Source organism: Haliotis rubra, unplaced genomic scaffold (assembly GCF_003918875.1).
Source record: "Haliotis rubra isolate DU_JTF1 unplaced genomic scaffold, ASM391887v1 Scf1359, whole genome shotgun sequence".
Classification (NCBI taxonomy): domain Eukaryota; kingdom Metazoa; phylum Mollusca; class Gastropoda; order Lepetellida; family Haliotidae; genus Haliotis; species Haliotis rubra.
Window position 1 is genome coordinate 144,194 of NW_025765291.1, and position 12,535 is coordinate 156,728.

Here is a 12,535-nt window from a genome sequence, read left to right on the forward strand (position 1 = left end):
GAACAGTTGACAGTTCTTAATAGTTAAAAAGTGGAACACTGGATGTGACAATTGGAACACTTAAAATACAAAATGAAAAATACTCAAAGGAATATACTTGTACCATGTGATTTAAACAATATTTTATTTCCATTAATGTTTACATTTTTCATAATACACGACATAACAAAATGGAAATAGGATTAGCAAACAGGCCCTTTGTCAATGCTTCTCCGCATATAGTTGTTATGTGTCTTTCTTCTCATACCGTGGATATGTCAGGATCTGAAAATACATGCTACACATTTCTCAACATTTTGGTGAAGGATGTTATGGTGAAGCTGTAGAGTAGGCTCCTTAGAGTCATTTAAGCTGCCTTTATATTATCACTTTGAAGAGGGTTGCTGTCGTCAAAAGTTCCACAATTCACTTTCGAGAGTTGTCTCCCTTGGGCATGCAAGAAGTCTATGAGTATAATTGTGGGTCATGTCCCAGTTCACACTGATTATGTTTCTTGGTTTATTAGCTCCATACCCATGTTCAAAGGTTTCACCTAAATGGTAAAAGCATCACTTCAGCTTTCCTGTGAGAATTGCATCACTTCAGCTTTCTTGTGAGAATTGCATCACTTCAGCTTTCCTGTGAGAATTGCATCACTTCAGCTTTCTTGTGAGAATTGCATCACTTCAGCTTTCTTGTGTGAATTGCATCACTTCAGCTTTCTTGTGAGAATTGCATCACTTTAGCTTTCCTGTGAGACGTGCATCACTTCAGCTTTCCTGTGAGAATTGCATCACTTCAGCTTTCTTGTGAGAATTGCATCACTTCAGCTTTCTTGTGAGAATTGCATCACTTTAGCTTTCTTGTGAGAATTGCATCATTTCAGCTTTCCTGTGAGACGTGCATCACTTCAGCTTTCCTGTGAGAATTGCATCACTTCAGCTTTCCTGTGAGAATTACATCACTTCAGCTTTCTTGTGAGACAGGCATCACTTCAGCTTTCTTGTGAGACGTGCATCACTTCAGCTTTCCTGTGAGACATGCATCACTTCAGCTTTCCTGTGAGACGTGCATCACTTCAGCTTTCCTGTGAGATGTGCATCACTTCAGCTTTCCTGTGAGACGTGCATCACTTCAGCTTTCCTGTGAGACGTGCATCACTTCAGCTTTCCTGTGAGACGTGCATCACTTCAGCTTTCTTGTGAGACGTGCATCACTTCAGCTTTCTTTTGAGATGGGCATCCCCTTAGCTTTTATGTAAGACGTGCATCACTTCAGCTTTCTTGTGAGACGTGCATCACTTCAGCTTTTGTGCGAGACGTGCATCACTTCAGCTTTCCTGTGAGACGGGCATCACTTCAGCTTTCCTGTGAGACGGGCATCACTTTAGCATTCTTCCAATGTGATAGAATTGAAGTACCATTGAAAAAGACATTAATCCCAACTCACTAACTCAAAGGCGTAGGATCATGCCCACGATTACTTCAAACAAACTTTAGTTAATGAACTAAAATTGATAATAAACTCAAACTTAGTAGACAGTTTGAGTTTGGTGGATAGATTACTTAAGTTGTTTGAGCTTTTGTATTTTAAAAATGCAGTTGGGTTAAAAATTCAGCTGTTTCAAATTGTCAAACTCATTTTGAAATTTGAGTAAAAATTTTGATTCGAGAAATTGGGGCCTGGATGCATGAAAACACTTTGAAAAAAATATGATATATGTTTTATTAGACATCATGAACAAAATTATGATCAGGTGAAATATAATTGAATTTCCAAAGGGTTTGGGTTAATATTAACAGTCAAAGTGTTATTTAAACAATTATGAATGATTCAGACAGACAGACAGGTTTATTCAGTAATTTAGGCCCAACGTCCATAATACATACATTTGGCAAAAGTAAATACATACTAAGTATAGCTGAGTATAGTTTAGTATTAATTAATGTTATATTTATACATTCCTTATACAGCGAACTTGTGAAAGATTTTACTCAATGATTTTAAAATATGGATATTGTCCGATGACAACAATCGGATGGAGGTTTCAGTTGTCGGTGGTTGAGTGAGATGAATTGAAGAACAGATCTTTGTTGGGAATATTTTGGACATATTAATAAAATATGGAGTTCATCGTCAATGTAATCAAGGCCAGCAGCATGACAAAAGAGGCGTTCATTATACGGGGTGTATGTATGACGGCCACATTCCACTGCGAATCTGAAGTTACAGCACTGAAACTGAGGTATGATTTTAAGTTGATTTGGTAGCAGTTCACTAGTTAAATATGGTTCGAAGCTGAGAGTTGACTTACATTTGGATGACGAAAATAGTGATGCAAGCCAGGTTGAGTGAAGCAGTCGTAAAATCTCTGTTTAAACATTTCCATGAATGTGGGTATACAGTCTGTGTCTTGAGTTATCCATAAGAAACCAAGTCCATATTGAAATAATATCAACCTAATATGAAAATGATTCTATAATATTTCTTCTGCTATTTGACAGGATCTGTAAACAAAGTGATGTGAAAACCACCTCAAAATGCATGATTTCTAGAAATTAAAATTAAAAAAAATAAACGTTAACAGTAGACATGTCAGATTGATTATATGCCACATTTTACCCGTCTTTCTTCATGCTATTGTGAAGACCCTACATGTTATCAACCCTTGTGATAATCTCCTTCATTTCCTTTCTTTCACCCCTCGATGTAGTAAATATGAATATCATCATAGACTTCTTAGGGACAGTGAGGTAGCCTGGAAGTTCAAGTGTTTGCCCATCCGTGACGACTCAGGTTCGATTCAAGTGTTGAAATGATTTTTTTTTATTCTGGGTATCCTACTTTGCAGTATTAATACATATGACATTATCTGCATATGTGCAGTGTTCCATTCATTCATGACTGACCCATAAGGTTCGGGTTAGACTTGTCCTTCAGTAACCCATGCATGTCGTAAGAGGCGACTAACGGGATCGGGTGGTCAGGCTCACTGACTTGCGTCATCTTATCCCAATTGCGTAGATCGATGCTCATGCTGTTGATTACTGGATTGTCTGGTCCACACTTGAATATTTACAGACTGCCGCTGTATATCAGGAATATTGCTGAGTGTGGCATAAAAATATACTCACTCAGTCACTCATTAATGATTGTTGATTAGAATCCCAGATTCACCCTGAATAAGAGGCAACTAGGAGAAGCAGGTGGTCAGACTTTCTGACTTGGTTGATGCATGTCATCAGGTCCCAAGTGTGTAGATTGATGTTCGATGCATGTCATCAGGTCCCAAGTGTGTAGATTGATGTTCACGATGTCAGTCACTGTATATTATCATCCAGTTTTGATTATATAATCAAAACTGGATGACTTGGTCATCATATAACTTGAGCAAAAGGTATCTAAATCGTGGCAGCCATTACTAAACCCTGCCTTTCATCATAAAAGCTGCATTGTGTTTTGGCCTTTGGAACTAAGTTGTGGAATTTCAGCGAAATGAAGCTGAAGTTTAGAGTAAGTTTAAAACTATTTTTTAGTCACAACTAAGAATCTGACATACACAAGGTTGGCATGCCCCAGCATACATAGTGAAAAGTACAGCAAGAGTTTCCCAGACGGGACTTTGAGGACGAGTATGAGATAAATTCAGTTAACGCATCAAAGTCCTAGACAGCTAGATGAACGGTACTTTTAACATATTTCCAGTTCTATCAATTGATAATGAATCTGTTTTTACCGAAAATATTGCTTAGGTATTGGTTGTTTTTTTTCTGTTTAATAGTGTACTCTGCAATATTCATGCTATATAATGCTGGCTTGTTAATACTTGAGTCTTGGCCAGACAATCCAGTGACTGACATCATGAACATTGATCTATGTATTTGGGAAACTATGACCTGTACCAACCAAGTTAGTGAGCCTAACCCCTGATCCTGTTAGTTGCATTTTTCCACGAGTATGGGATTCTGAAGACCCACTCTACACCATGGTTCTATACTGGGTATGTTTGATAGTGAGACAAAACACACTGAAAGATAGAGATTACACCAAGTCTTAGATTTAAGGGCTGAAATATTGATGAATGCAGCATTAAACAAAAAAGCACCAGCACTTTGTTATCATCAAAATGTATTTACAACATAACTTATATGATTTTCAACTTGATATACCTGTACTTCAACACACAAAAAGGTCTCTCTGCAGTTTGTCTGAATTTGTTAAGAGAACCAGTTGTTTTTTGTTATACTGACTTTATGTATGAGATTGAGGCTATTGCATGTGTTAATATATTTTACAAGGTTAACTGTATACGTTAAATCACAATGAGTATGCTAATGTTGATACTGTTTGTGATGTTAATTGGTTTTACGACATGTTACATGTTAACTGTATACATATTGCTTGTAATGTCAACAAAGTCATTGTTTATACATTTACAACACCATACTTTAAACAACAATGAGTATGATAATGTTGATATTGCTTGTAATGTCAACATAGTTATTGTTTATACATTTACAACACTATACTTTAAACCACAATGAGTATGATAATGTTCATATTGCTTGTGATGTTAACAATGTTATTGTGTTTATACTGCATGATTGTTATTGAGAGTTATTCGCAGCTGGTAATAGTTATCAATCCCACTATTCCTGTTGTATGGTTGAAGCATTGAACCTGTGTTTAAAAGCCTGGTTCTTGGCAGTCTATGCACTGCATCACATTCATGATATGTACTGACAGAATGTTTTTGTTATGTCAGATGAATCTCAGTTTAACTATTAACCATATTGGATTTTTTTCTGAGATATCATGATGCATGTAAAATGTAAATAAATGCCAAAAATTGGGATTGTTTTCCTGCATCAAATGAAAATAAGTTAGGAAATGTGATCTTTTTGCTGCAAAATTTACCTGTTTCAGTGATATTGAATTTTATGTTGTGTTGTAATATGCATTAGAATACTTCTTTTGAAGGGATGCCTGTTTGCCATATATCTGTGTATGTCATAGAACAATTGATATTATTAGAAATGGCTTATATTTATGTGAACAATCATATGTCATATTTATAGTCAACCTTGTTATTTCTTTGTGTCTGTTTTTCTATTATAAAATATATGAAAATGACATGTCTTTTGTCTTGTGTCAGACTGACGTGATAATACTTGGCCACTTATATAGCACTGGACTCCGCATGTTCTAAGAGCTTACAACATGATGGACATTATTACCCTGGATATCCATGCTGCCTAGGCACTGAAAGGTTGATATTCATATGACTTTTACCACCGGGTAACCATTTTCTGATGGTGAACAGAGGCAATTTTGAACATACTCACTTGCCTCAGGTGTGACAACATGTGCTTTGTTGTGGGCAGGACAGAAGTCCTAGATACTCTCAGGACTCAAGCTGCTAAACATGGTCACCCATCCATGGACCTTAACTTCACCAGATTTGTGACATGAGCTCTATGCACAAGACCACACAACACCATGCATACAGGCCCACATGCACACTTGCCATAGCCCCCATTCATTTTAGAATATTTTGTATACTTTCTTCCGTGTTGAAACAATGAGCCAAGGTATTGAAAAATTATGTATATCAAAGGACATCAAATGTAATACTTCTTCAACAAAAATGCTCTTTGACAAATGTGCTTGTCGCTTGAGGCAAGGATGTCTTGCAGTGTTAGCCCTTAACCCTGAAAAGCTGCAGGCCCTAAAGACTCGGAATCATAAAAGTTTGTGGGTCCTGATCAGAATGTGTAATTCCCAGCAAACAAAACATGCGACAACTAACAAAATGAATTAACGAGTTTAATTTAACTCTAGTGACTGACTAGTCCTCATTTTTTACAAATCTATGCTAAGATCCAGGAAAGTCAGAATCCGACTATTCACACAGGGATATGTCAAGAGTCCTGCAGAAAACAAAAGCTGTGGGTCCGAGTGGTTTCCTGTCGGCTTCGGGCCTAAGGACCAACGTTAATTTCGAACCCTGATGTCTTGACTGACAGGTGTCATCGTATCCCAGTTGCATAGATCGATGCTCATGCTGTTGATCACTGGATTATCTATCCCAGACTCCGTGAGTTACAGATTGTCGGAATATTGCAGAGTGCAGCGTTAAACAACAAACTAAATAGGTTAAATACTTGGGTGTTTTGTTTCAGGGGGAGTTACTCTGTATATGCTCACAACCTTTGGCCAGGAAATGACTTCAACCTCAACTTCAACTTGTTTATTCTCATAAAACCACCATCGGTTACAAGAGCAAAGAATATACAATATTTACAAATGTACATAAACATGCGTCATGATGATGAGTTGTTTGCGTAACGATTTATACAAGTGAGATAAAAAGTGATAAACATTTGCTAAGTTTATAATTGGCAGGCGACATGACCTTGTTAAGTGTTGATAAATTGGCCCATTCGTGATATTTTGGGGGGATGAATGATTTTCTGAAAGAATTAAGTGATGTACATTTAAAAAGAAAATGGAATTCGTCACCAACTAAATTGCAGTTACATAGTTTACATAATCGTTCTTCTCTCGGTATGTTCTGCCATCTGCCGGTTTCAATCGGAAGGTTTAGATTTGAGGTTGTAAATTTCCAAATTGGGATATTTATAGATTTTGGAAATAATATATATTTTTCAAAAGCCAGTGGTTTTTTTTAAAATGAATGGGGCAACTGTGTTGGTGGGGTATGAGTTTAAACCTGTCAACCTGGGTGTCCGGTGGGGAAATGCAGAATTTAGAGAATCTACATCTCAAAATGATCATGATTTCATTTCAGATGATGAAAGTGAGGCGTCTTGTGAAGCAAGGAAATCACAAGATGAGAAAATAAATACGTTTGGTTTGTCAGGGGGGTTCGAAACACACACACACACACACCTCTTGGCTACGCCAATGCTAAACATTATCTTCAAGGTGGTCTTTAGAAATTCTCTCTCTCTCTCTCTCTCTCTCTCTCTCTCTCTCTCTCTCTCTCTCTCTCTCTCTCTCTCTCTCTCTCTCTCTCTCTCTCTCTCTCTCTCTCTCTCTCTCTCTCTCTCTCTCTCTCTCTCTCTCTCTCTCTCTCTCTCTCACACACACACAAGAAATATTTCTTCTCTTGAACAAAAGCAGCCATTGATGACTTTCTTGATTGCGTTCTCGTTAATGTAAATGATGTTGCCGATACATTGTCTACCCAGTTTCACATCGTTTGTGCCTGTAAAGAAAAGATTTGACTTACTACAGAACAACCAGAAATTATTGAGAATTTATTATTGTAATTTTTTTTTACAAATTCACTCATTACTCAGGTATTAAATGTGAATATTAGCAGAACATAACTCCAGATTCAAAGACAGGTGAACAGTTAGTATTTTGTCAAGTCACCATGGGCAGCAATGCAGGCTTCAATGCGGCGGGGCATACTACTGATCAAAGAAGTTAGAATGTCGTGGTCCATGCTGTCCCAATATCGGACCACCTCTTCTTTCATTTCAGCAATATTTGTCAGATTTTTCTTATTGACACTTTCCTTCATAAGTCCCCAAACATTTTCTATTGGATTTAGGTCAGGGCTATAGCTTGGCCAATCTAATAATGTCATATTTTGGGTCGAAACCAGGCCTGTGAATGCTTTGAACGATGTTTTGAGTCGTTGTCCTGCTGGAAAATCCGACAATTCCCATAGAACACGTGAGCAGATGGAAGTAAATGTCCCTCGAGAATATCTGTGTACCGCTCACTGTTCATATTCCCTTCAAATACACCGAGGGGCGTTGCCCCTAACACATATATGCCATCCCACACGTTAAATTTCGGACTGTACTTTGGGCGCTGATACAAAGGTTTTTCAGTTTGTTTGGTCCAGAATTTCAGTGTATTAGGAAACAGCCACACAGAACTTTCATCTGAGAAAATCACATTGTCCCTGGTAAAATTTCTATGCTGTAAGCACCAGTTCAACCTTTGCTCCTTTTGCTCAGGTTTCATGATCGGTGATGGAATACCTCGACTTTTCTGCCAACCCATTGCATGCAGCTCGGTTCTAATTGTCTCCTTACAGACAGCCACAGTTCCTCTAATAATCATATCCAGTCTTCAGTTTTCCAAACTCTTTCGTTTGTTTTTAGAAACAAGAATAGCAAGCCGCCTACTGTCACCGACAGTCAATTTTCTGGGCCTACCTTCGCCTCCCTGGTGTTCAATGCCATATCCATTTGCAATATTTTTCAAAACACGATAAACAGTGGACAAAGGGATGCCTGTTCTACTTGAAATCACTTTAGCTGATCTGATGTCCTTGTTGTAATACTCTAAAATCACCTTCCTCTTCTCTAAATCATCCAAACTGAGGATCACTGAAAATGTCGTCTGCTAGCAAGTAAACAAAGGGGGATAACTCTTCACAAACTAATGAAAAAGGATTAACGGAGTTGTCACTCTTGAATGAAACCAAGCACTTGATAGCTGGTCAAGGTTGTTTATACTAGAAATCCAATTAAACATATTCCTAATATTCTCAATAATTTATCGTCATACTATATAAGGCTACCGACAAACAATGGTTTGATGAGGAGTGTCAGATGGAAAAAACACACGAATTAAATAAGATAAGAGAATACATATTCTTAATAAATCAAAGATCTAAACAAAAGGGGCGGTGGGGTAGCCTAGTGGTTAAAGAGTTAGCTCGTCACGGCGAGGATCCGGGTTCGATTCCCCACATGGGCACAATGTGTAAAGCCCATTTCTGGTGTCCCCCGCCGTGATATTGCTAGAATATTGCTGAAAGCAGCGTAAAACTAAACTCACTCACTCATTCCAAGATAAAATGGTTCATCCAACGTTCTGTAAGAGCTCCGCACTCTTTGTTAAATATACATCAATTGTTACCTGAACAACGAGGAGAGTTCTATGGATATACAACTTCTTTAATATAATATGAGCGACGTTTCGGTGTAGCTACTAACACCGTTATCAAGCAAATGATGTGTTGAGTTTGTTGATGGCTGACACTGCCACGCCTCTATGTGCCCTTTTCAAAACGTAAAAAATGAGTCACCCCATTTTCAACGCTTATGTGTGTGTTGATATTTCGTGTTAACTTGCTGTTGTCACGAAATTGCACACGCGGTATATGGAACTGAATGGCCAGATGAAAACAGTGTGTTACTGTTAACATGACGCCCATGATTCGACAACAAAGCAACACATACCAGCCAGTCATTGACCGAGACCAGGGCCAGTGTATGAAATCAGGCCCGTCTAGATTTCTAACAGACGGTTTTACAGCTAGCCAGCCCTATGGTCTGGTAAACAATTTATATGTTCCATACCATCTCAGTCAATCAATCAATCTTAATTCAGAACTGAAGGCCACAGGCCTATAGTACAAGTATATACAAAGTTCAAAAGCAGAGTGGATTTCTCTTCAATATAGCATGATATATATACAAAGCAATATTTTCAATAAATATACGGTTAGAAGTTGACAACAGATGGATAAATTTATGTTTTGACGGTTGTTTCGTGAAATAACTGGGTATATATTTGCTTCTAATGTTTCTATAATAATCACAAATGAGCAGAACATGGTATTCATCAAAACCAGGGAGACTATATAACTGTATGATATCTTTCAGTGGCATTTAGAAGTTGTACATTGATGTCCAAGATATTTTTATGGATTAAACTTCTTTTTAATTTCTCTCACGACGTTTCGAGACCATTCCAGGTAGTTCGATTAGACAGAGATTCAGATGCTACATGGAAATCTATTGGAGGAGGTGTATGTATGTATATAAATGAAAAATGGTGTCGTAACTTTCTTGTGAGAGAAAGGATATGTTCACCAAACATCGAACTTCTATCAGTGTCTATGCGGCCTACTTATCTACCACGTGAATTCGGTCAGATCTTTGCTGTGAGTGTCTACATACCTCCCAGTGCCGATAACAAACAAGCAGCTGATGTAGTTCATAATCATGTTCAATCCCTAGAGCTGATTTGTCCTGATGCGCCGAAATTCATACTTGGAGATTTTAATGGATGTACCCTGAAGTCTGTGCTCCCCACCTACAATCAGTATGTAACATGTTGTACACGGAAAGACAAGATCCTTGACTTATGTTATGGTAACATCAAAAACGCCTACAAATCATATAGTAAACCACCCCTAGGAGCTTCGGACCATAATTCTGTGTATTTGCTGCCCACATATCGTCAAAAGGTAAAAACAGAGAAGGCTATTGTTAAGACTGTCAAATCATGGAACAGAGAATCTATTGAAACTCTACAAGGATGTTTTGCGTGTACAGATTGGGACATGTTCTATGATGCAGAACAAACATTAGAAGGAATGTGTGACGTCATTACGGATTATATACATTTTTGTGTCAACAACATAATACCAGAAAAAGAAATCAGAATTTTCCCAAACACCAAGCCCTGGATCACAAAAGAAATGAAATCTTTATTAAACGAAAAGAAACTAGCATACATGAAGAAAGATAGAATAAAACTCAAATGCATACAGAAGGACATCAATCTTAAAGCTCGTGGATGTAAACTAGCGTACAAAGAGAAAGTTGAGAGACAGTTTCAGCAAAGCAATCTGCAACAAGCCTGGCAAGGCGTGAACACGATGATTGGCAAGAGCAGGCGACGACAGACAACCAACGCCGGGGATAATAAACCTTTGCTGAGGACCTCAACACTTTCTACGGCCGCTTTGATTGTCACGACTTTACCGATGAGAGAGCCCAAGTTAGTGAAGCCGTACAGGATGGTGAAAGTCGTATCCATATATCAGAAGCTGACATCATTCAAAGCTTCTCCAGAATTAACATCAGAAAAGCAAAAGGACCTGACAGCCTTGACGGCATTGTGTTGAAGGTGTGCAGACTTCAACTGTGTACAGTTTTCACTAGGTTGTTTCAATTCTCAGTGAATACACACGTTATTCCTTCGGTCTGGAAAACATCAGAAATTGTACCAGTTCCTAAAAAGACACAACCTAAAGAACTCAACGACTACAGGCCAGTTTCTCTCACATCTATAGCAATGAAGTCGCTGGAACGTATCTTGTTGAGACATCTCCGTCAGGAAGTTGCCGACATACTGGACCCGCTTCAGTTCGCCTACAGGTCAAGGAGAGGAGTTGTTGATGCCACACTGTCACTCCTGAATAATGTCTATAAACATCTAGAGACAACTAAGTCATACATCAGGATCCTCATCAAGTGGATCGAAAACTTTCTTGTGGACAGACAGCAGTACGTGAAAGTTAACGGGGCTGTATCGAGTAAACGTAGTGTAGAGGGGGAAAAGAACAGGAGTATTACACAGCCTTGTGGTGCACCAGTGTTGGTGGTCCGTTTACTCGATACAGTCCCGTTAACTTTCACGTACTGCTGTCTGTCCACAAGAAAGTTTTCGATCCACTTGATGAGGTATGAGTTAACGCCCATGCTTAACAGTTTCTGTATCATGATATGTGGCTGGATAGTGTTGAACGCAGATGAAAAGTCAACGAAGAGGAGTATAAGTATCTGGGAACCTTCATTGACTCTAAGCTGAACTGGAATTCAAACACTGAAGCCCTATACAAAAAGTGTCAACAACGTCTTCATCGCATGCGTTAACTGAGATCTTTTAATGTTAACCCATCTGTGATGTCATCTTTTCATGTAGCATTTATTCAGAGTATTTTAACATTTTTCTTCCATTGTTGGTACGGGTCTCTCTCAGTTCATCTCAAATCTAAAATAGACAAAATTGTTAACACTGCAAGTAAAATCGCTAGAGTCAGATTTGAATGTTTATCATCAATATATGAGCGGCAAATCGTGAATCAAGCTGTCAAAATCATATCTGACCGTACTCACTACTTAAATTCGGAATACAACCTTCTCCCTTCAGGCCGCCGATACAAAGTTCCAATTGTGAAAACTAAGAGAGCCCGTACATCCTTTATTCCAAGTACCATATCTCTCTTTAAACAAATGTGAAGATGCCTAAATCAAAGAATTTATGTAAATATGTTGGGTATCTCTCTAATGTGTCAGTAGCTCTGCTGATGTAACACAAATTCCTGAAAAGGCATTAAAGTATTATTGTAAACCAAAAGTCACTGTGTTCTTTAATCTGATTGGTTGAAAAACGTGATCAAATGGTATTCGATTCCCGGACATTTGCTGCGTATTAATACATACAAACATCGCTCACACCATTGTATTGTTACGTCGTCAGCTGAGATGACGTCATTCAAATCATATTGTGACGTAAAGTCCGAATGACGTCACAAATGAGCAGTTCCAGATGCTACCATGGGAGACAGCCGAAACGGCCGGCTGATGACATTGCACTGCTGTACCCGTACTCTATGTCAATGAGTGCAGACACAAAAACGTGTGTGGACCTTTTGGTTTACTTTTGTGTTTACAATGTCGATAAACATCATGTGTTGACGCCGTAGGTTCCAAATGAATTCCCGTGCTTCAAATACTCAATAACACCCGGAAATTGGCCAACACATGATGTT